The sequence below is a fragment of the Taudactylus pleione genome, unplaced genomic scaffold (assembly GCF_031769625.1).
Source record: "Taudactylus pleione unplaced genomic scaffold, aTauple2 ptg000800l, whole genome shotgun sequence".
In the NCBI taxonomy this organism is placed as follows: Eukaryota; Metazoa; Chordata; class Amphibia; order Anura; family Myobatrachidae; genus Taudactylus; species Taudactylus pleione.
This window is the reverse complement of record NW_028285202.1, coordinates 306,564-327,973: the sequence shown is the minus strand read 5'-3', so window position 1 is coordinate 327,973 and position 21,410 is coordinate 306,564.

The following is a 21,410-nucleotide window of genomic DNA, read 5'->3' as shown; positions in this document are numbered from 1 at the left end:
CGCAGCCTGGAATTATCATCTCCTACATTACCGCAGCCCGGCCGTCCTCATCTCCTACATTACCGCAGCCCGGCCGTCCTCATCTCCTACATTACTGCAGCCCGGCCGCCCTCAACTTCTACGTAACCGCAGCCTGGAATTATCATCTCCTACATTACCGCAGCCCAGCCGTCCTCATCTCCTACATTACCGCAGCCCGGCCGTCCTCATCTCCTACATTACCGCAGCCCAGCCGTTCTCATCTCCTACATTACCGCAGCCCGGCCGTCCTCATTTCCTACATTACCGCAGCCCGGCCGTCCTCATTTCCTACATTACCGCAGCCCGGCCGTCCTCATCTCCTACATTACCGCAGCCCGGCCGTCCTCATCTCCTACATTACCGCAGCCCGGCCGTCCTCATCTCCAACATTACTGCAGCCCGGCCGCCCTCAACTTCTACATTACCGCAGCCCGGCCGTCCTCATCTCCTACATTACCGCAGACCGGCCGTCCTCATCTCCTACATTACCGCAGACCGGCCGTCCTCATTTCCTACATTACCGCAGCCCGGCCGCCCTTATCTCTTACATTACTGCAGCCCGGCCGCCCTCAACTTCTACGTAACCGCAGCCTGGAATTATCATCTCCTACATTACCGCAGCCAGGCCGTCCTTATCTCCTACATTACTGCAGCCCGGCCGCCCTTATCTCCTACATTACTGCAGCCCGGCCGCCCTCAACTTCTACGTAACCGCAGCCTGGAATTATCATCTCCTACATTACCGCAGCCCGGCCGTCCTCATCTCCTACATTACTGCAGCCCGGCCGTCCTCATCTCCTACATTACTGCAGCCCGGCCGCCCTCAACTTCTACGTAACCGCAGCCTGGAATTATCATCTCCTACATTACCGCAGCCCGGCCGTCCTCATCTCCTACATTACCGCAGCCCGGCCGTCCTCATCTCCTACATTACTGCAGCCCGGCCGTCCTCATCTCCTACATTACTGCAGCCCGGCCGCCCTCAACTTCTACGTAACCGCAGCCTGGAATTATCATCTCCTACATTACCGCAGCCAGGCCGTCCTTATCTCCTACATTACTGCAGCCCGGCCGCCCTTATCTCCTACATTACTGCAGCCCGGCCGCCCTTATCTCCTACATTACTGCAGCCCGGCCGCCCTCAACTTCTACGTAACCGCAGCCTGGAATTATCATCTCCTACATTACCGCAGCCCGGCCGTCCTCATCTCCTACATTACCGCAGCCCGGCCGTCCTCATCTCCTACATTACCGCAGCCCGGCCGTCCTCATCTCCTACATTACCGCAGCATAGCCATCCTCATTTCCTACATTACCGCAGCCCGGCCGTCCTCATCTCCTACATTACCGCAGCCCGGCCGCCCTTATCTCCTACATTACTGCAGCCTGGCCGCCCTCAACTTCTACGTAACCGCAGCCTGGAATTATCATCTCCTACATTACCGCAGCCAGGCCGTCCTTATCTCCTACATTACTGCAGCCCGGCCGCCCTTATCTCCTACATTACTGCAGCCCGGCCGCCCTCAACTTCTACGTAACCGCAGCCTGGAATTATCATCTCCTACATTACCGCAGCCCGGCCGTCCTCATCTCCTACATTACCGCAGCCCGGCCGTCCTCATCTCCTACATTACCGCAGCCCGGCTGTCCTCATCTCCTACATTACCGCAGCCCGGCCGTCCTCATCTCCTACATTACAGCAGCCCGGCCGTCCTCATCTCCTACATTACAGCAGCCCGGCCGTCCTCATCTCCTACATTACAGCAGCCCGGCCGTCCTCATCTCCTACATTACCGCAGCCCGGCCGTCCTCATCTCCTACATTACCGCAGCCCGGCCGTCCTCATCTCCTACATTACCGCAGCCCGGCCGTCCTCATCTCCTACATTACCGCAGCCCGGCCGTCCTCATCTCCTACATTACCGCAGCCCGGCCGTCCTCATCTCCTACATTACTGCAGCCCGGCCGCCCTCAACTTCTACGTAACCGCAGCCTGGAATTATCATCTCCTACATTACCGCAGCCAGGCCGTCCTTATCTCCTACATTACTGCAGCCCGGCCGCCCTTATCTCCTACATTACTGCAGCCCGGCCGCCCTCAACTTCTACGTAACCGCAGCCTGGAATTATCATCTCCTACATTACCGCAGCCCGGCCGTCCTCATCTCCTACATTACTGCAGCCCGGCCGGCCTTATCTCCTACATTACTGCAGCCCGGCCGCCCTCACCTTCTACGTAACCGCAGCCTGGAATTATCATCTTCTACATTACCGCAGCCCGGCCACCCTAATCTCCTACATTACAGTACTACAGCCCGGCCGTCCTCATCTCCTACATTACCGCAGCCCGGCCGTCCTCATCTCCTACATTACCGCAGCCCAGCCGTCCTCATCTCCTACATTACCGCAGCCCGGCCGTCCTCAACTTCTACGTAACCGCAGCCTGGAATTATCATCTCCTACATTAACGCAGCCCGGCCGTCCTCATCTCCTACATTACCGCAGACCAGCCGTCCTCATTTCCTACATTACCGCAGCCCGGCCGTCCTCATCTCCTACATTACCGCAGACCAGCCGTCCTCATTTCCTACATTACCGCAGACCAGCCGTCCTCATTTCCTACATTACCGCAGCCCGGCCGTCCTCATCTCCTACATTACCGCAGACCAGCCGTCCTCATTTCCTACATTACCGCAGCCCGGCCGTCCTCATTTCCTACATTACCGCAGCCCGGCCGCCCTTATCTCTTACATTACTGCAGCCCGGCCGCCCTCAACTTCTACGTAATCGCAGCCTGGAATTATCATCTCCTACATTACCGCAGCCAGGCCGTCCTTATCTCCTACATTACTGCAGCCCGGCCGCCCTTATCTCCTACATTACTGCAGCCCGGCCGCCCTCAACTTCTACGTAATCGCAGCCTGGAATTATCATCTCCTACATTACCGCAGCCCGGCCGTCCTCATCTCCTACATTACCGCAGCCCGGCCGTCCTCATCTCTTACATTACCGCAGCCCAGCCGTCCTCATCTCCTACATTACCGCAGCCCGGCCGTCCTCATTTCCTACATTACCGCAGCCCGGCCGTCCTCATTTCCTACATTACCGCAGCCCGGCCATCCTCATCTCCTACATTACCGCAGCCCGGCCGCCCTTATCTCCTACATTACTGCAGCCCGGCCGCCCTCAACTTCTACGTAACCGCAGCCTGGAATTATCATCTCCTACATTACCGCAGCCCGGCCGTCCTCATCTCCTACATTACCGCAGACCAGCCGTCCTCATTTCCTACATTACCGCAGCCCGGCCGTCCTCATCTCCTACATTACCGCAGACCAGCCGTCCTCATTTCCTACATTACCGCAGCCCGGCCGCCCTTATCTCTTACATTACTGCAGCCCGGCCGCCCTCAACTTCTACGTAACCGCAGCCTGGAATTATCATCTCCTACATTACCGCAGCCAGGCCGTCCTTATCTCCTACATTACTGCAGCCCGGCCGCCCTTATCTCCTACATTACTGCAGCCCGGCCGCCCTCAACTTCTACGTAACCGCAGCCTGGAATCATCATCTCCTACATTACCGCAGCCCGGCCGTCCTCATCTCCTACATTACCGCAGCCCGGCCGTCCTCATCTCCTACATTACCGCAGCCCGGCCGTCCTCATCTCCTACATTACCGCAGCATAGCCATCCTCATTTCCTACATTACCGCAGCCCGGCCGTCCTCATCTCCTACATTACAGCAGCCCGGCCGCCCTTATCTCCTACATTACTGCAGCCCGGCCGCCCTCAACTTCTACGTAACCGCAGCCTGGAATTATCATCTCCTACATTACCGCAGCCAGGCCGTCCTCATCTCCAACATTACTGCAGCCCAGCCGTCCTCATCTCCTACATTACCGCAGCCCGGCTGTCCTCATCTCCTACATTACCACAGCCCGGCCGTCCTCATCTCCTACATTACAGCAGCCCGGCCGTCCTCATCTCCTACATTACCGCAGCCCGGCCGTCCTCATCTCCTACATTACCGCAGCCCGGCCGTCCTCATCTCCTACATTACCGCAGCCCGCCCGTCCTCATCTCCTACATTACCGCAGCCCGGCCGCCCTTATCTCCTACATTACTGCAGCCCGGCCGCCCTCAACTTCTACGTAACCGCAGCCTGAAATTATCATCTCCTACATTACCGCAGCCAGGCCGTCCTTATCTCCTACATTACTGCAGCCCGGCCGCCCTCAACTTCTACGTAACCGCAGCCTGGAATTATCATCTCCTACATTACCGCAGCCCGGCCGTCCTCATCTCCTACATTACCGCAGCCCGGCCGCCCTTATCTCCTACATTACTGCAGCCCGGCCGCCCTTATCTCCTACATTACTGCAGCCCGGCCGCCCTCAACTTCTACGTAACCGCAGCCTGGAATTATCATCTCCTACATTACCGCAGCCAGGCCGTCCTTATCTCCTACATGACTGCTGCCCAGCTGTCCTCATTTCCTACATTACCGCAACCCGGCCGTCCTCATCTCCTACATTACCGCAGCCCGCCCGTCCTTATCTCCTACATTACTGCAGCCCGGCCGCCCTTATCTCCTACATTACTGCAGCCCGGCCGCCCTCACCTTCTACGTAACCGCAGCCTGGAATTATCATCTCCTACATTACCACAGCCAGGCCGTCCTTATCTCCTACATTACTGCAGCCCGGCCGCCCTCATCTTCTACATTACCGCAGCCTGGCATTCTCATCTCCTACATTACCGCAGCCCGGCCGTCCTCATCTCCTACATTACCACAGCCTGGCCGTCCTCATCTCCTACATTACCGCAGCCAGGCCGTCCTTATATCCTACATTAACGCAGCCCGGCCATCCTCATCTCCTACATTACCGCAGCCCGGCCGTCCTCATCTCCTACATTACCGCAGCCCGGCCGTCCTTATCTCCTACATTACCGCAGCCCGGCCGTCCTTATCTCCTACATTACAGCACCACAGCCCTGGCCGTTCTCATCTTCTACATTACCACAGCCCGGCCGTCCTCATCTTCTACATTACCGCAGCCCGGCCATCCTAATCTCCTACATTACAGTACCACAGCCCGGCCGTCCTCATCTCCTACATTACCGCAGCCCGGCCGTCCTCATCTCCTACATTACCGCAGCCCGGCCGTCCTCATCTCCTACATTACCGCAGCCCGGCCGTCCTCATCTCCTACATTACCGCAGCCCGGCCGTCCTCATCTCCTACATTACCGCAGCCCGGCCGTCCTCATCTCCTACATTACCGCAGCCCGGCCGTCCTCATCTCCTACATTACCGCAGCCCGGCCGTCCTCATTTCCTACATTACCGCAGCCCGGCCGTCCTCATCTCCTACATTACCGCAGCCCGGCCGCCCTTATCTCCTACATTACTGCAGCCCGGCCGCCCTCAACTTCTACGTAACCGCAGCCTGGAATTATCATCTCCTACATTACCGCAGCCCGGCCGTCCTCATCTCCTACATTACCGCAGACCAGCCGTCCTCATTTCCTACATTACCGCAGCCCGGCCGTCCTCATCTCCTACATTACCGCAGACCAGCCGTCCTCATTTCCTACATTACCGCAGCCCGGCCGTCCTCATCTCCTACATTACCGCAGACCAGCCGTCCTCATTTCCTACATTACCGCAGCCCGGCCGCCCTTATCTCTTACATTACTGCAGCCCGGCCGCCCTCAACTTCTACGTAACCGCAGCCTGGAATTATCATCTCCTACATTACCGCAGCCCGGCCGTCCTCATCTCCTACATTACCGCAGCCCGGCCGTCCTCATCTCCTACATTACCGCAGCCCGGCCGTCCTCATCTCCTACATTACCGCAGACCAGCCGTCCTCATTTCCTACATTACCGCAGCCCGGCCGTCCTCATCTCCTACATTACCGCAGCCCGGCCGCCCTTATCTCCTACATTACTGCAGCCCGGCCGCCCTTATCTCCTACATTACTGCAGCCCGGCCGCCCTCAACTTCTACGTAACCGCAGCCTGGAATTATCATCTCCTACATTACCGCAGCCCGGCCGTCCTCATCTCCTACATTACCGCAGCCCGGCCGTCCTCATCTCCTACATTACCGCAGCCCGGCCGTCCTCATCTCCTACATTACCGCAGCATAGCCGTCCTCATTTCCTACATTACCGCAGCCCGGCCGTCCTCATCTCCTACATTACCGCAGCCCGGCCGCCCTTATCTCCTACATTACTGCAGCCCGGCCGCCCTCAACTTCTACGTAACCGCAGCCTGGAATTATCATCTCCTACATTACCGCAGCCCGGCCGTCCTCATCTCCTACATTACCGCAGCCCGGCCGTCCTCATCTCCTACATTACCGCAGCCCGGCCGTCCTCATCTCCTACATTACCGCAGCCCGGCCGTCCTCATCTCCTACATTACAGCAGCCCAGCCGTCCTCATCTCCTACATTACAGCAGCCCGGCCGTCCTCATCTCCTACATTACAGCAGCCCGGCCGTCCTCATCTCCTACATTACCGCAGCCCGGCCGTCCTCATCTCCTACATTACCGCAGCCCGGCCGTCCTCATCTCCTACATTACCGCAGCCCGGCCGTCCTCATCTCCTACATTACCGCAGCCCGGCCGTCCTCATCTCCTACATTACCGCAGCCCGGCCGTCCTCATCTCCTACATTACTGCAGCCCGGCCGCCCTCAACTTCTACGTAACCGCAGCCTGGAATTATCATCTCCTACATTACCGCAGCCAGGCCGTCCTTATCTCCTACATTACTGCAGCCCGGCCGCCCTTATCTCCTACATTACTGCAGCCCGGCCGCCCTCAACTTCTACGTAACCGCAGCCTGGAATTATCATCTCCTACATTACCGCAGCCCGGCCGTCCTCATCTCCTACATTACTGCAGCCCGGCCGGCCTTATCTCCTACATTACTGCAGCCCGGCCGCCCTCACCTTCTACGTAACCGCAGCCTGGAATTATCATCTTCTACATTACCGCAGCCCGGCCACCCTAATCTCCTACATTACAGTACTACAGCCCGGCCGCCCTTATCTCCTACATTACCGCAGCCCGGCCGTCCTCAACTTCTAAGTAACCGCAGCCTGGAATTATCATCTCCTACATTACCGCAGCCCGGCCGTCCTCATCTCCTACATTACCGCAGACCAGCCGTCCTCATTTCCTACATTACCGCAGCCCGGCCGTCCTCATCTCCTACATTACCGCAGACCAGCCATCCTCATTTCCTACATTACCGCAGCCCGGCCGCCCTTATCTCTTACATTACTGCAGCCCGACCGCCCTCAACTTCTACGTAACCGCAGCCTGGAATTATCATCTCCTACATTACCGCAGCCAGGCCGTCCTTATCTCCTACATTACTGCAGCCCGTCCGCCCTTATCTCCTACATTACTGCAGCCCGGCCGCCCTCAACTTCTACGTAACCGCAGCCTGGAATTATCATCTCCTACATTACCGCAGCTCGGCCGTCCTCATCTCCTACATTACCGCAGCCCGGCCGTCCTCATCTCCTACATTACCGCAGCCCGGCCGTCCTCATCTCCTACATTACCGCAGCATAGCCGTCCTCATCTCCTACATTACCGCAGCCCGGCCGTCCTCATCTCCTACATTACCGCAGCCCGGCCGCCCTTATCTCCTACATTACTGCAGCCCGGCCGCCCTCAACTTCTACGTAACCGCAGCCTGGAATTATCATCTCCTACATTACCGCAGCCAGGCCGTCCTTATCTCCTACATTACCGCAGCCAGGCCGTCCTTATCTCCTACATTACTGCAGCCCGGCCGCCCTTATCTCCTACATTACTGCAGCCCGGCCGCCCTCAACTTCTACGTAACCGCAGCCTGGAATTATCATCTCCTACATTACCGCAGCTCGGCCGTCCTCATCTCCTACATTACCGCAGCCCGGCCGTCCTCATCTCCTTCATTACTGCAGCCCAGCCGTCCTCATCTCCTACATTACCGCAGCCAGGCCGTCCTTATCTCCTACATTACTGCAGCCCGTCCGCCCTTATCTCCTACATTACTGCAGCCCGGCCCTCCTCAACTTCTACGTAACCGCAGCCTGGAATTATCATCTCCTACATTACCGCAGCTCGGCCGTCCTCATCTCCTACATTACCGCAGCCCGGCCGTCCTCATCTCCTACATTACCGCAGCCCGGCCGTCCTCATCTCGTACATTACCGCAGCATAGCCGTCCTCATCTCCTACATTACCGCAGCCCGGCCGTCCTCATCTCCTACATTACCGCAGCCCGGCCGCCCTTATCTCCTACATTACTGCAGCCCGGCCGCCCTCAACTTATACGTAACCGCAGCCTGGAATTATCATCTCCTACATTACCGCAGCCAGGCCGTCCTTATCTCCTACATTACAGCAGCCCGGCCGTCCTCATCTCCTACATTACCGCAGCCCGGCCGTCCTCATCTCCTACATTACCGCAGCCCGGCCATCCTCATCTCGTACATTATCGCAGCCCGGCCGTCCTCATCTCCTACATTACCGCAGCCCGCCCGTCCTCATCTCTTACATTACCGCAGCCCGGCCGCCCTTATCTCCAACATTACTGCAGCCCGGCCGCCCTCAACTTCTACGTAACCGCAGCCTGAAATTATCATCTCCTACATTACCGCAGCCAGGCCGTCCGGATCTCCTACATTACTGCAGCCCGGCCGCCCTTATCTCCTACATTACTGCAGCCCGGCCGCCCTCAACTTCTACGTAACCGCAGCCTGGAATTATCATCTCCTACATTACCGCAGCCCGCCCGTCCTCATCTCCTACATTACGGCAGCCCGGCCGCCCTTATCTCCTACATTACTGCAGCCCGGCCGCCCTTATCTCCTACATTACTGCAGCCCGGCCGCCCTCAACTTCTACGTAACCGCAGCCTGGAATTATCATCTCCTACATTACCGCAGCCAGGCCGTCCTTATCTCCTACATTACTGCAGCCCGGCCGTCCTCATTTCCTACATTACCGCAGCCCGGCCGTCCTCATCTCCTACATTACCGCAGCCCGCCCGTCCTTATCTCCTACATTACTGCAGCCCGGCCGCCCTTATCTCCTACATTACTGCAGCCCGGCCGCCCTCACCTTCTACGTAACCGCAGCCTGGAATTATCATCTCCTACATTACCGCAGCCAGGCCGTCCTTATCTCCTACATTACTGCAGCCCGGCCGCCCTCATCTTCTACATTACCGCAGCCTGGCATTCTCATCTCCTACATTACCGCAGCCCGGCTGTCCTCATCACCTATATTACCACAGCCCGGCCGTCCTCATCTCCTACATTACCGCAGCCCGGCCGTCCTTATATCCGACATTAACGCAGCCCGGCCGTCCTCATCTCCTACATTACCGCAGCCTGGCCGTCCTCATCTCCTACATTACCGCAGCCCGGCCGTCCTTATCTCCTACATTACCGCAGCCCGGCCGTCCTTATCTCCTACATTACAGTACCACAGCCCTGGCCATTCTCATCTTCTACATTACCACAGCCCGGCCGTCCTCATCTTCTACATTACCGCAGCCCGGTCATCCTAATCTCCTACATTACAGTACCACAGCCCGGCCGTTCTCATCTCATACATTACCGCAGCCCGGCCGTCCTTATCTCCTACATTACCACAGCCCGACCGCCCTTATCTCCTACATTACAGTACCACAGCCCTGGCCGTTCTCATCTTCTACATTACCACAGCCCAGCCGTCCTCATCTTCTACATTACCGCAGCCCGGCCATCCTAATCTCCTACATTACAGTACCACAGTCCGGCCGTTCTCATCTCATACATTACCGCAGCCCGCCCGTCTTTATATCCTACATTACAGCAGCCTATCTACAACATTACCGCAGCCTGGCCGCCCTCATCTACATTACCACAGCACGGCCGCCCTTATCTCCTACATTACTGCAGCTCAGCAGCTCTTATTTCCTCAATTAACGCAGCCCGGCCGTCCTCATCTCCTACATTACCACAGCCCGGCCGTCCTCATCTCCTACATTACCACAGCCCGGCCGCCCTCATCTCCTACATTACCGCAGCCCGGCCGTCCTCATCTCCTACATTACAGCAGCCCGGCCGTCCTTATCTCCTACATTACCGCAGCCCGGCCGCCCTTATCTCTTACATTACTGCAGCCCGGCCGCCCTCAACTTCTACGTAACCGCAGCCTGGAATTATCATCTCCTACATTACCGCAGCCAGGCCGTCCTTATCTCCTACATTACTGCAGCCCGGCCGCCCTTATCTCCTACATTACTGCAGCCCGGCCGCCCTCAACTTCTACGTAACCGCAGCCTGGAATCATCATCTCCTACATTACCGCAGCCCGGCCGTCCTCATCTCCTACATTACCGCAGCCCGGCCGTCCTCATCTCCTACATTACCGCAGCCCGGCCGTCCTCATCTCCTACATTACCGCAGCATAGCCATCCTCATTTCCTACATTACCGCAGCCCGGCCGTCCTCATCTCCTACATTACAGCAGCCCGGCCGCCCTTATCTCCTACATTACTGCAGCCCGGCCGCCCTCAACTTCTACGTAACCGCAGCCTGGAATTATCATCTCCTACATTACCGCAGCCAGGCCGTCCTCATCTCCAACATTACTGCAGCCCAGCCGTCCTCATCTCCTACATTACCGCAGCCCGGCTGTCCTCATCTCCTACATTACCACAGCCCGGCCGTCCTCATCTCCTACATTACAGCAGCCCGGCCGTCCTCATCTCCTACATTACCGCAGCCCGGCCGTCCTCATCTCCTACATTACCGCAGCCCAGCCGTCCTCATCTCCTACATTACCGCAGCCCGCCCGTCCTCATCTCCTACATTACCGCAGCCCGGCCGCCCTTATCTCCTACATTACTGCAGCCAGGCCGCCCTCAACTTCTACGTAACCGCAGCCTGAAATTATCATCTCCTACATTACCGCAGCCAGGCCGTCCTTATCTCCTACATTACTGCAGCCCGGCCGCCCTCAACTTCTACGTAACCGCAGCCTGGAATTATCATCTCCTACATTACCGCAGCCCGGCCGTCCTCATCTCCTACATTACCGCAGCCCGGCCGCCCTTATCTCCTACATTACTGCAGCCCGGCCGCCCTTATCTCCTACATTACTGCAGCCCGGCCGCCCTCAACTTCTACGTAACCGCAGCCTGGAATTATCATCTCCTACATTACCGCAGCCAGGCCGTCCTTATCTCCTACATGACTGCTGCCCAGCTGTCCTCATTTCCTACATTACCGCAACCCGGCCGTCCTCATCTCCTACATTACCGCAGCCCGCCCGTCCTTATCTCCTACATTACTGCAGCCCGGCCGCCCTTATCTCCTACATTACTGCAGCCCGGCCGCCCTCACCTTCTACGTAACCGCAGCCTGGAATTATCATCTCCTACATTACCACAGCCAGGCCGTCCTTATCTCCTACATTACTGCAGCCCGGCCGCCCTCATCTTCTACATTACCGCAGCCTGGCATTCTCATCTCCTACATTACCGCAGCCCGGCCGTCCTCATCTCCTACATTACCACAGCCTGGCCGTCCTCATCTCCTACATTACCGCAGCCAGGCCGTCCTTATATCCTACATTAACGCAGCCCGGCCATCCTCATCTCCTACATTACCGCAGCCCGGCCGTCCTCATCTCCTACATTACCGCAGCCCGGCCGTCCTTATCTCCTACATTACCGCAGCCCGGCCGTCCTTATCTCCTACATTACAGCACCACAGCCCTGGCCGTTCTCATCTTCTACATTACCACAGCCCGGCCGTCCTCATCTTCTACATTACCGCAGCCCGGCCATCCTAATCTCCTACATTACAGTACCACAGCCCGGCCGTCCTCATCTCCTACATTACCGCAGCCCGGCCGTCCTCATCTCCTACATTACCGCAGCCCGGCCGTCCTCATCTCCTACATTACCGCAGCCCGGCCGTCCTCATCTCCTACATTACCGCAGCCCGGCCGTCCTCATCTCCTACATTACCGCAGCCCGGCCGTCCTCATCTCCTACATTACCGCAGCCCGGCCGTCCTCATTTCCTACATTACCGCAGCCCGGCCGTCCTCATCTCCTACATTACCGCAGCCCGGCCGCCCTTATCTCCTACATTACTGCAGCCCGGCCGCCCTCAACTTCTACGTAACCGCAGCCTGGAATTATCATCTCCTACATTACCGCAGCCCGGCCGTCCTCATCTCCTACATTACCGCAGACCAGCCGTCCTCATTTCCTACATTACCGCAGCCCGGCCGTCCTCATCTCCTACATTACCGCAGACCAGCCGTCCTCATTTCCTACATTACCGCAGCCCGGCCGTCCTCATCTCCTACATTACCGCAGACCAGCCGTCCTCATTTCCTACATTACCGCAGCCCGGCCGCCCTTATCTCTTACATTACTGCAGCCCGGCCGCCCTCAACTTCTACGTAACCGCAGCCTGGAATTATCATCTCCTACATTACCGCAGCTCGGCCGTCCTCATCTCCTACATTACCGCAGCCCGGCCGTCCTCATCTCCTACATTACCGCAGCCCGGCCGTCCTCATCTTCTACATTACCGCAGACCAGCCGTCCTCATTTCCTACATTACCGCAGCCCGGCCGCCCTTATCTCCTACATTACTGCAGCCCGGCCGCCCTTATCTCCTACATTACTGCAGCCCGGCCGCCCTCAACTTCTACGTAACCGCAGCCTGGAATTATCATCTCCTACATTACCGCAGCCCGGCCGTCCTCATCTCCTACATTACCGCAGCCCGGCCGTCCTCATCTCCTACATTACCGCAGCCCGGCCGTCCTCATCTCCTACATTACCGCAGCCCGGCCGTCCTTATCTCCTACATTACCGCAGCCCGGCCGTCCTTATCTCCTACATTACTGCAGCCCGGCCGCCCTCAACTCCTACATTACAGCAGCCCGGCCGTCCTCATCTCCTACATTACCGCAGCCCGGCCGTCCTCATCTCCTACATTACCGCAGCCCGGCCGTCCTCATCTCCTACATTACCGCAGCCCGGCCGTCCTCATCTCCTACATTACCGCAGCCCGGCCGTCCTCATCTCCTACATTACCGCAGCCCGGCCGTCCTCATCTCCTACATTACTGCAGCCCGGCCGCCCTCAACTTCTACGTAACCGCAGCCTGGAATTATCATCTCCTACATTACCGCAGCCAGGCCGTCCTTATCTCCTACATTACTGCAGCCCGGCCGCCCTTATCTCCTACATTACTGCAGCCCGGCCGCCCTCAACTTCTACGTAACCGCAGCCTGGAATTATCATCTCCTACATTACCGCAGCCCGGCCGTCCTCATCTCCTACATTACTGCAGCCCGGCCGGCCTTATCTCCTACATTACTGCAGCCCGGCCGCCCTCACCTTCTACGTAACCGCAGCCTGGAATTATCATCTTCTACATTACCGCAGCCCGGCCACCCTAATCTCCTACATTACAGTACTACAGCCCGGCCGCCCTTATCTCCTACATTACCGCAGCCCGGCCGTCCTCAACTTCTAAGTAACCGCAGCCTGGAATTATCATCTCCTACATTACCGCAGCCCGGCCGTCCTCATCTCCTACATTACGGCAGACCAGCCGTCCTCATTTCCTACATTACCGCAGCCCGGCCGTCCTCATCTCCTACATTACCGCAGACCAGCCATCCTCATTTCCTACATTACCGCAGCCCGGCCGCCCTTATCTCTTACATTACTGCAGCCCGACCGCCCTCAACTTCTACGTAACCGCAGCCTGGAATTATCATCTCCTACATTACCGCAGCCAGGCCGTCCTTATCTCCTACATTACTGCAGCCCGTCCGCCCTTATCTCCTACATTACTGCAGCCCGGCCGCCCTCAACTTCTACGTAACCGCAGCCTGGAATTATCATCTCCTACATTACCGCAGCTCGGCCGTCCTCATCTCCTACATTACCGCAGCCCGGCCGTCCTCATCTCCTACATTACCGCAGCCCGGCCGTCCTCATCTCCTACATTACCGCAGCATAGCCGTCCTCATCTCCTACATTACCGCAGCCCGGCCGTCCTCATCTCCTACATTACCGCAGCCCGGCCGCCCTTATCTCCTACATTACTGCAGCCCGGCCGCCCTCAACTTCTACGTAACCGCAGCCTGGAATTATCATCTCCTACATTACCGCAGCCAGGCCGTCCTTATCTCCTACATTACTGCAGCCCGGCCGCCCTTATCTCCTACATTACTGCAGCCCGGCCGCCCTCAACTTCTACGTAACCGCAGCCTGGAATTATCATCTCCTACATTACCGCAGCTCGGCCGTCCTCATCTCCTACATTACCGCAGCCCGGCCGTCCTCATCTCCTTCATTACTGCAGCCCAGCCGTCCTCATCTCCTACATTACCGCAGCCAGGCCGTCCTTATCTCCTACATTACTGCAGCCCGTCCGCCCTTATCTCCTACATTACTGCAGCCCGGCCCTCCTCAACTTCTACGTAACCGCAGCCTGGAATTATCATCTCCTACATTACCGCAGCTCGGCCGTCCTCATCTCCTACATTACCGCAGCCCGGCCGTCCTCATCTCCTACATTACCGCAGCCCGGCCGTCCTCATCTCGTACATTACCGCAGCATAGCCGTCCTCATCTCCTACATTACCGCAGCCCGGCCGTCCTCATCTCCTACATTACCGCAGCCCGGCCGCCCTTATCTCCTACATTACTGCAGCCCGGCCGCCCTCAACTTATACGTAACCGCAGCCTGGAATTATCATCTCCTACATTACCGCAGCCAGGCCGTCCTTATCTCCTACATTACAGCAGCCCGGCCGTCCTCATCTCCTACATTACCGCAGCCCGGCCGTCCTCATCTCCTACATTACCGCAGCCCGGCCATCCTCATCTCGTACATTATCGCAGCCCGGCCGTCCTCATCTCCTACATTACCGCAGCCCGCCCGTCCTCATCTCTTACATTACCGCAGCCCGGCCGCCCTTATCTCCAACATTACTGCAGCCCGGCCGCCCTCAACTTCTACGTAACCGCAGCCTGAAATTATCATCTCCTACATTACCGCAGCCAGGCCGTCCGGATCTCCTACATTACTGCAGCCCGGCCGCCCTTATCTCCTACATTACTGCAGCCCGGCCGCCCTCAACTTCTACGTAACCGCAGCCTGGAATTATCATCTCCTACATTACCGCAGCCCGCCCGTCCTCATCTCCTACATTACGGCAGCCCGGCCGCCCTTATCTCCTACATTACTGCAGCCCGGCCGCCCTTATCTCCTACATTACTGCAGCCCGGCCGCCCTCAACTTCTACGTAACCGCAGCCTGGAATTATCATCTCCTACATTACCGCAGCCAGGCCGTCCTTATCTCCTACATTACTGCAGCCCGGCCGTCCTCATTTCCTACATTACCGCAGCCCGGCCGTCCTCATCTCCTACATTACCGCAGCCCGCCCGTCCTTATCTCCTACATTACTGCAGCCCGGCCGCCCTTATCTCCTACATTACTGCAGCCCGGCCGCCCTCACCTTCTACGTAACCGCAGCCTGGAATTATCATCTCCTACATTACCGCAGCCAGGCCGTCCTTATCTCCTACATTACTGCAGCCCGGCCGCCCTCATCTTCTACATTACCGCAGCCTGGCATTCTCATCTCCTACATTACCGCAGCCCGGCTGTCCTCATCACCTATATTACCACAGCCTGGCCGTCCTCATCTCCTACATTACCGCAGCCCGGCCGTCCTTATATCCGACATTAACGCAGCCCGGCCGTCCTCATCTCCTACATTACCGCAGCCTGGCCGTCCTCATCTCCTACATTACCGCAGCCCGGCCGTCCTTATCTCCTACATTACCGCAGCCCGGCCGTCCTTATCTCCTACATTACAGTACCACAGCCCTGGCCATTCTCATCTTCTACATTACCACAGCCCGGCCGTCCTCATCTTCTACATTACCGCAGCCCGGTCATCCTAATCTCCTACATTACAGTACCACAGCCCGGCCGTTCTCATCTCATACATTACCGCAGCCCGGCCGTCCTTATCTCCTACATTACCACAGCCCGACCGCCCTTATCTCCTACATTACAGTACCACAGCCCTGGCCGTTCTCATCTTCTACATTACCACAGCCCAGCCGTCCTCATCTTCTACATTACCGCAGCCCGGCCATCCTAATCTCCTACATTACAGTACCACAGTCCGGCCGTTCTCATCTCATACATTACCGCAGCCCGCCCGTCTTTATATCCTACATTACAGCAGCCTATCTACAACATTACCGCAGCCTGGCCGCCCTCATCTACATTACCACAGCCCGGCCGCCCTTATCTCCTACATTACTGCAGCTCAGCAGCTCTTATTTCCTCAATTAACGCAGCCCGGCCGTCCTCATCTCCTACATTACCACAGCCCGGCCGTCCTCATCTCCTACATTACCACAGCCCGGCCGCCCTCATCTCCTACATTACCGCAGCCCGGCCGTCCTCATCTCCTACATTACAGCAGCCCGGCCGTCCTCATCTCCTACATTACCGCAGCCCGGCCGTCCTCATCTCCTACATTACCGCAGCCCGGCCGTCCTCCTCTCCTACATTACCGCAGCCCGGCCGTCCTCATCTCCTACATTACCGCAGCCCGGCCGTCCTCATCTCCTACATTAACGCAGCCCGGCCGTCCTCATCTCCTACATTACCGCAGCCCGGCCTCATCTCCTACATTACCGCAGCCCGGCCGTCCTCATCTCCTACATTACAGCAGCCCGGCCGTCCTCATCTCCTACATTACCGCAGCCCGGCCGTCCTCATCTCCTACATTACCGCAGCCCGGCCGTCCTCATCTCCTACATTACCGCAGCCCGGCCGTCCTCATCTCCTACATTACCGCAGCCCGGCCGTCCTCATCTCCTACATTACCGCAGCTCGGCCGTCCTCATCTCCTACATTACAGCAGCCCGGCCGTCCTCATCTCCTACATTACAGCAGCCCGGCCGTCCTCATCTCCTACATTACCGCAGCCCGGCCGTCCTCATCTCCTACATTACCGCAGCCCGGCCGTCCTCATCTCCTACATTACCGCAGCCCGGCCGTCCTCATCTCCTACATTACAGCAGCCCGGCCGTCCTCATCTCCTACATTACAGCAGCCCGGCCGTCCTTATCTCCTACATTACTGCAGCCCGGCCGCCCTTATCTCCTACATTACAGCAGCCCGGCCGCCCTCAACTTCTACGTAACCGCAGCCTGGAATTATCATCTCCTACATTACCGCAGCCCGGCCGTCCTCATCTCCTACATTACCGCAGCCCGGCCGTCCTCATCTCCTACATTACCGCAGCATAGCCGTCCTCATTTCCTACATTACCGCAGCCCGGCCGTCCTCATCTCCTACATTACTGCAGCCCGGCCGCCCTCAACTTCTACGTAACCGCAGCCTGGAATTATCATCTCCTACATTACCGCAGCCAGGCCGTCCTTATCTCCTACATTACTGCAGCCCGGCCGCCCTTATCTCCTACATTACTGCAGCCCGGCCGCCCTCAACTTCTACGTAACCGCAGCCTGGAATTATCATCTCCTACATTACCGCAGCCCGGCCGTCCTCATCTCCTACATTACCGCAGCCCAGCCGTCCTCATCTCCTACATTACCGCAGCCCGGCTGTCCTCATCTCCTACATTACCACAGCCCGGCCGTCCTCATCTCCTACATTACAGCAGCCCGGCCGTCCTCATCTCCTACATTACCGCAGCCCGGCCGTCCTCATCTCCTACATTACCGCAGCCCGGCCGTCCTCATCTCCTACATTACCGCAGCCCGGCCGTCCTCATCTCCTACATTACCGCAGCCCGCCCGTCCTCATCTCCTACATTACCGCAGCCCGGCCGCCCTTATCTCCTACATTACTGCAGCCCGGCCGCCCTCAACTTCTACGTAACTGCAGCCTGAAATTATCATCTCCTACATTACCGCAGCCAGGCCGTCCTTATCTCCTACATTACTGCAGCCCGGCCGCCCTTATCTCCTACATTACTGCAGCCCGGCCGCCCTCAACTTCTACGTAACCGCAGCCTGGAATTATCATCTCCTACATTACCGCAGCCCGCCCGTCCTCATCTCCTACATTACCGCAGCCCGGCCGCCCTTATCTCCTACATTACTGCAGCCCGGCCGCCCTCATCTTCTACATTACCGCAGCCTGGCATTCTCATCTCCTACATTACCGCAGCCCGGCTGTCCTCATCACCTATATTACCACAGCCTGGCCGTCCTCATCTCCTACATTACCGCAGCCCGGCCGTCCTTATATCCTACATTAACGCAGCCCGGCCGTCCTCATCTCCTACATTACCGCAGCCTGGCCGTCCTTATCTCCTACATTACCGCAGCCCGGCCGTCCTTATCTCCTACATTACAGTACCACAGCCCTGGCCGTTCTCATCTCATACATTACCGCAGCCCGGCCGTCCTTATCTCCTACATTACCACAGCCCGACCGCCCTTATCTCCTACATTACAGTACCACAGCCCTGGCCGTTCTCATCTTCTACATTACCACAGCCCAGCCGTCCTCATCTTCTACATTACCGCAGCCCGGCCATCCTAATCTCCTACATTACAGTACCACAGTCCGGCCGTTCTCATCTCATACATTACCGCAGCCCGCCCGTCTTTATATCCTACATTACAGCAGCCTATCTACAACATTACCGCAGCCTGGAATTATCATCTCCTACATTACCGCAGCCAGGCCGTCCTTATCTCCTACATTACTGCAGCCCGGCCGCCCTTATCTCCTACATTACTGCAGCCCGGCCGCCCTCAACTTCTACGTAACCGCAGCCTGGAATTATCATCTCCTACATTACCGCAGCCCGGCCGTCCTCATCTCCTACATTACCGCAGCCCAGCCGTCCTCATCTCCTACATTACCGCAGCCCGGCTGTCCTCATCTCCTACATTACCACAGCCCGGCCGTCCTCATCTCCTACATTACAGCAGCCCGGCCGTCCTCATCTCCTACATTACCGCAGCCCGGCCGTCCTCATCTCCTACATTACCGCAGCCCGCCCGTCCTTATCTCCTACATTACTGCAGCCCGGCCGCCCTCAACTTCTACGTAACCGCAGCCTGGAATTATCATCTCCTACATTACCGCAGCCAGGCCGTCCTTATCTCCTACATTACTGCAGCCCGGCCGTCCTCATTTCCTACATTACCGCAGCCCGGCCATCCTCATCTCCTACATTACCGCAGCCCGCCCGTCCTTATCTCCTACATTACTGCAGCCCGGCCGCCCTTATCTCCTACATTACTGCAGCCCGGCCGCCCTCAACTTCTACGTAACCGCAGCCTGGAATTATCATCTCCTACATTACCGCAGCCCGGCCGTCCTCATCTCCTACATTACCGCAGCCCAGCCGTCCTCATCTCCTACATTACCGCAGCCCGGCTGTCCTCATCTCCTACATTACCACAGCCCGGCCGTCCTCATCTCCTACATTACAGCAGCCCGGCCGTCCTCATCTCCTACATTACCGCAGCCCGGCCGTCCTCATCTCCTACATTACCGCAGCCCGCCCGTCCTTATCTCCTACATTACTGCAGCCCGGCCGCCCTCAACTTCTACGTAACCGCAGCCTGGAATTATCATCTCCTACATTACCGCAGCCAGGCCGTCCTTATCTCCTACATTACTGCAGCCCGGCCGTCCTCATTTCCTACATTACCGCAGCCCGGCCATCCTCATCTCCTACATTACCGCAGCCCGCCCGTCCTTATCTCCTACATTACTGCAGCCCGGCCGCCCTTATCTCCTACATTACTGCAGCCCGGCCGCCCTCACCTTCTACGTAACCGCAGCCTGGAATTATCATCTCTTACATTACCGCAGCCAGGCCGTCCTTATCTCCTACATTACTGCAGCCCGGCCGCCCTCATCTTCTACATTACCGCAGCCTGGCATTCTCATCTCCTACATTACCGCAGCCCGGCTGTCCTCATCACCTATATTACCACAGCCTGGCCGTCCTCATCTCCTACATTACCGCAGCCCGGCCGTCCTTATATCCTACATTAACGCAGCCCGGCCGTCCTCATCTCCTACATTACAGTACCACAGCCCTGGCCGTTCTCATCTTCTACATTACCACAGCCCAGCCGTCCTCATCTTCTACATTACCGCAGCCCGGCCATCCTAATCTCCTACATTACAGTACCACAGTCCGGCCGTTCTCATCTCATACATTACCGCAGCCCGCCCGTCTTTATATCCTACATTACAGCAGCCTATCTACAACATTACCGCAGCCTGGCCGCCCTCATCTACATTACCACAGCCCGGCCGCCCTTATCTCCTACATTACTGCAGCTCAGCAGCTCTTATTTCCTCAATTAACGCAGCCCGGCCGTCCTCATCTCCTACATTACCACAGCCCGGCCGTCCTCATCTCCTACATTACCACAGCCCGGCCGCCCTCATCTCCTACATTACCGCAGCCCGGCCGTCCTCATCTCCTACATTACAGCAGCCCGGCCGTCCTCATCTCCTACATTACCGCAGCCCGGCCGTCCTTATCTCCTACATTACCGCAGCCCGGCCGTCCTCATCTCCTACATTACCGCAGCCCGGCCGTCCTCATCTCCTACATTACCGCAGCCCGGCCGTCCTTATCTCCTACATTAACGCAGCCCGGCCGTCCTCATCTCCTACATTACCGCAGCCCGGCCGTCCTCATCTCCTACATTACAGCAGCCCGCCCTCATCTCCTACATTACCGCAGCCCGGCCGCCCTCATCTCCTACATTACCGCAGCCCGGCCGTCCTCATCTCCTACATTACTGCAGCCCGGCTGTCCTCATCTCCTACATTACTGCAGCCCGGCCGCCCTTGTCTCCTACATTACCGCAGCCCGGCCATTCCTTATCGCCTACATTTCCGCAGCCTGGCCGCCCTCAACTACATTACCGCAGCCTGGGTGCCCTTATCTCCTTCATTACTGCAGCCCAGCAATCCTCATGTCCTACATTACCGCAACCCAACCGTCGTCATCTGCAACATTACCACAGCTCGGCCGTCCTCATCTCCTACATTACCGCCGTCCAGACGCATTTTTCTCTTACATCTCCCAAGCCTAGCAGTCTCTCCTACATCAGTGCAGCCTGGCTATCCTTACCTCCTACATTACTGCCGCCTGGATGCAAATGTGCGACCTCCAATAGGTGCAGCTGCGGCCTCTTCTGCATCCTCCTATTTAGGAGAAATGAGTCAACTGCCCAAAATATACGAAGTATAAAACCCCATATTAGACAAATTATATTTATTACAGGCAGATAACACATGCGGAACACTGC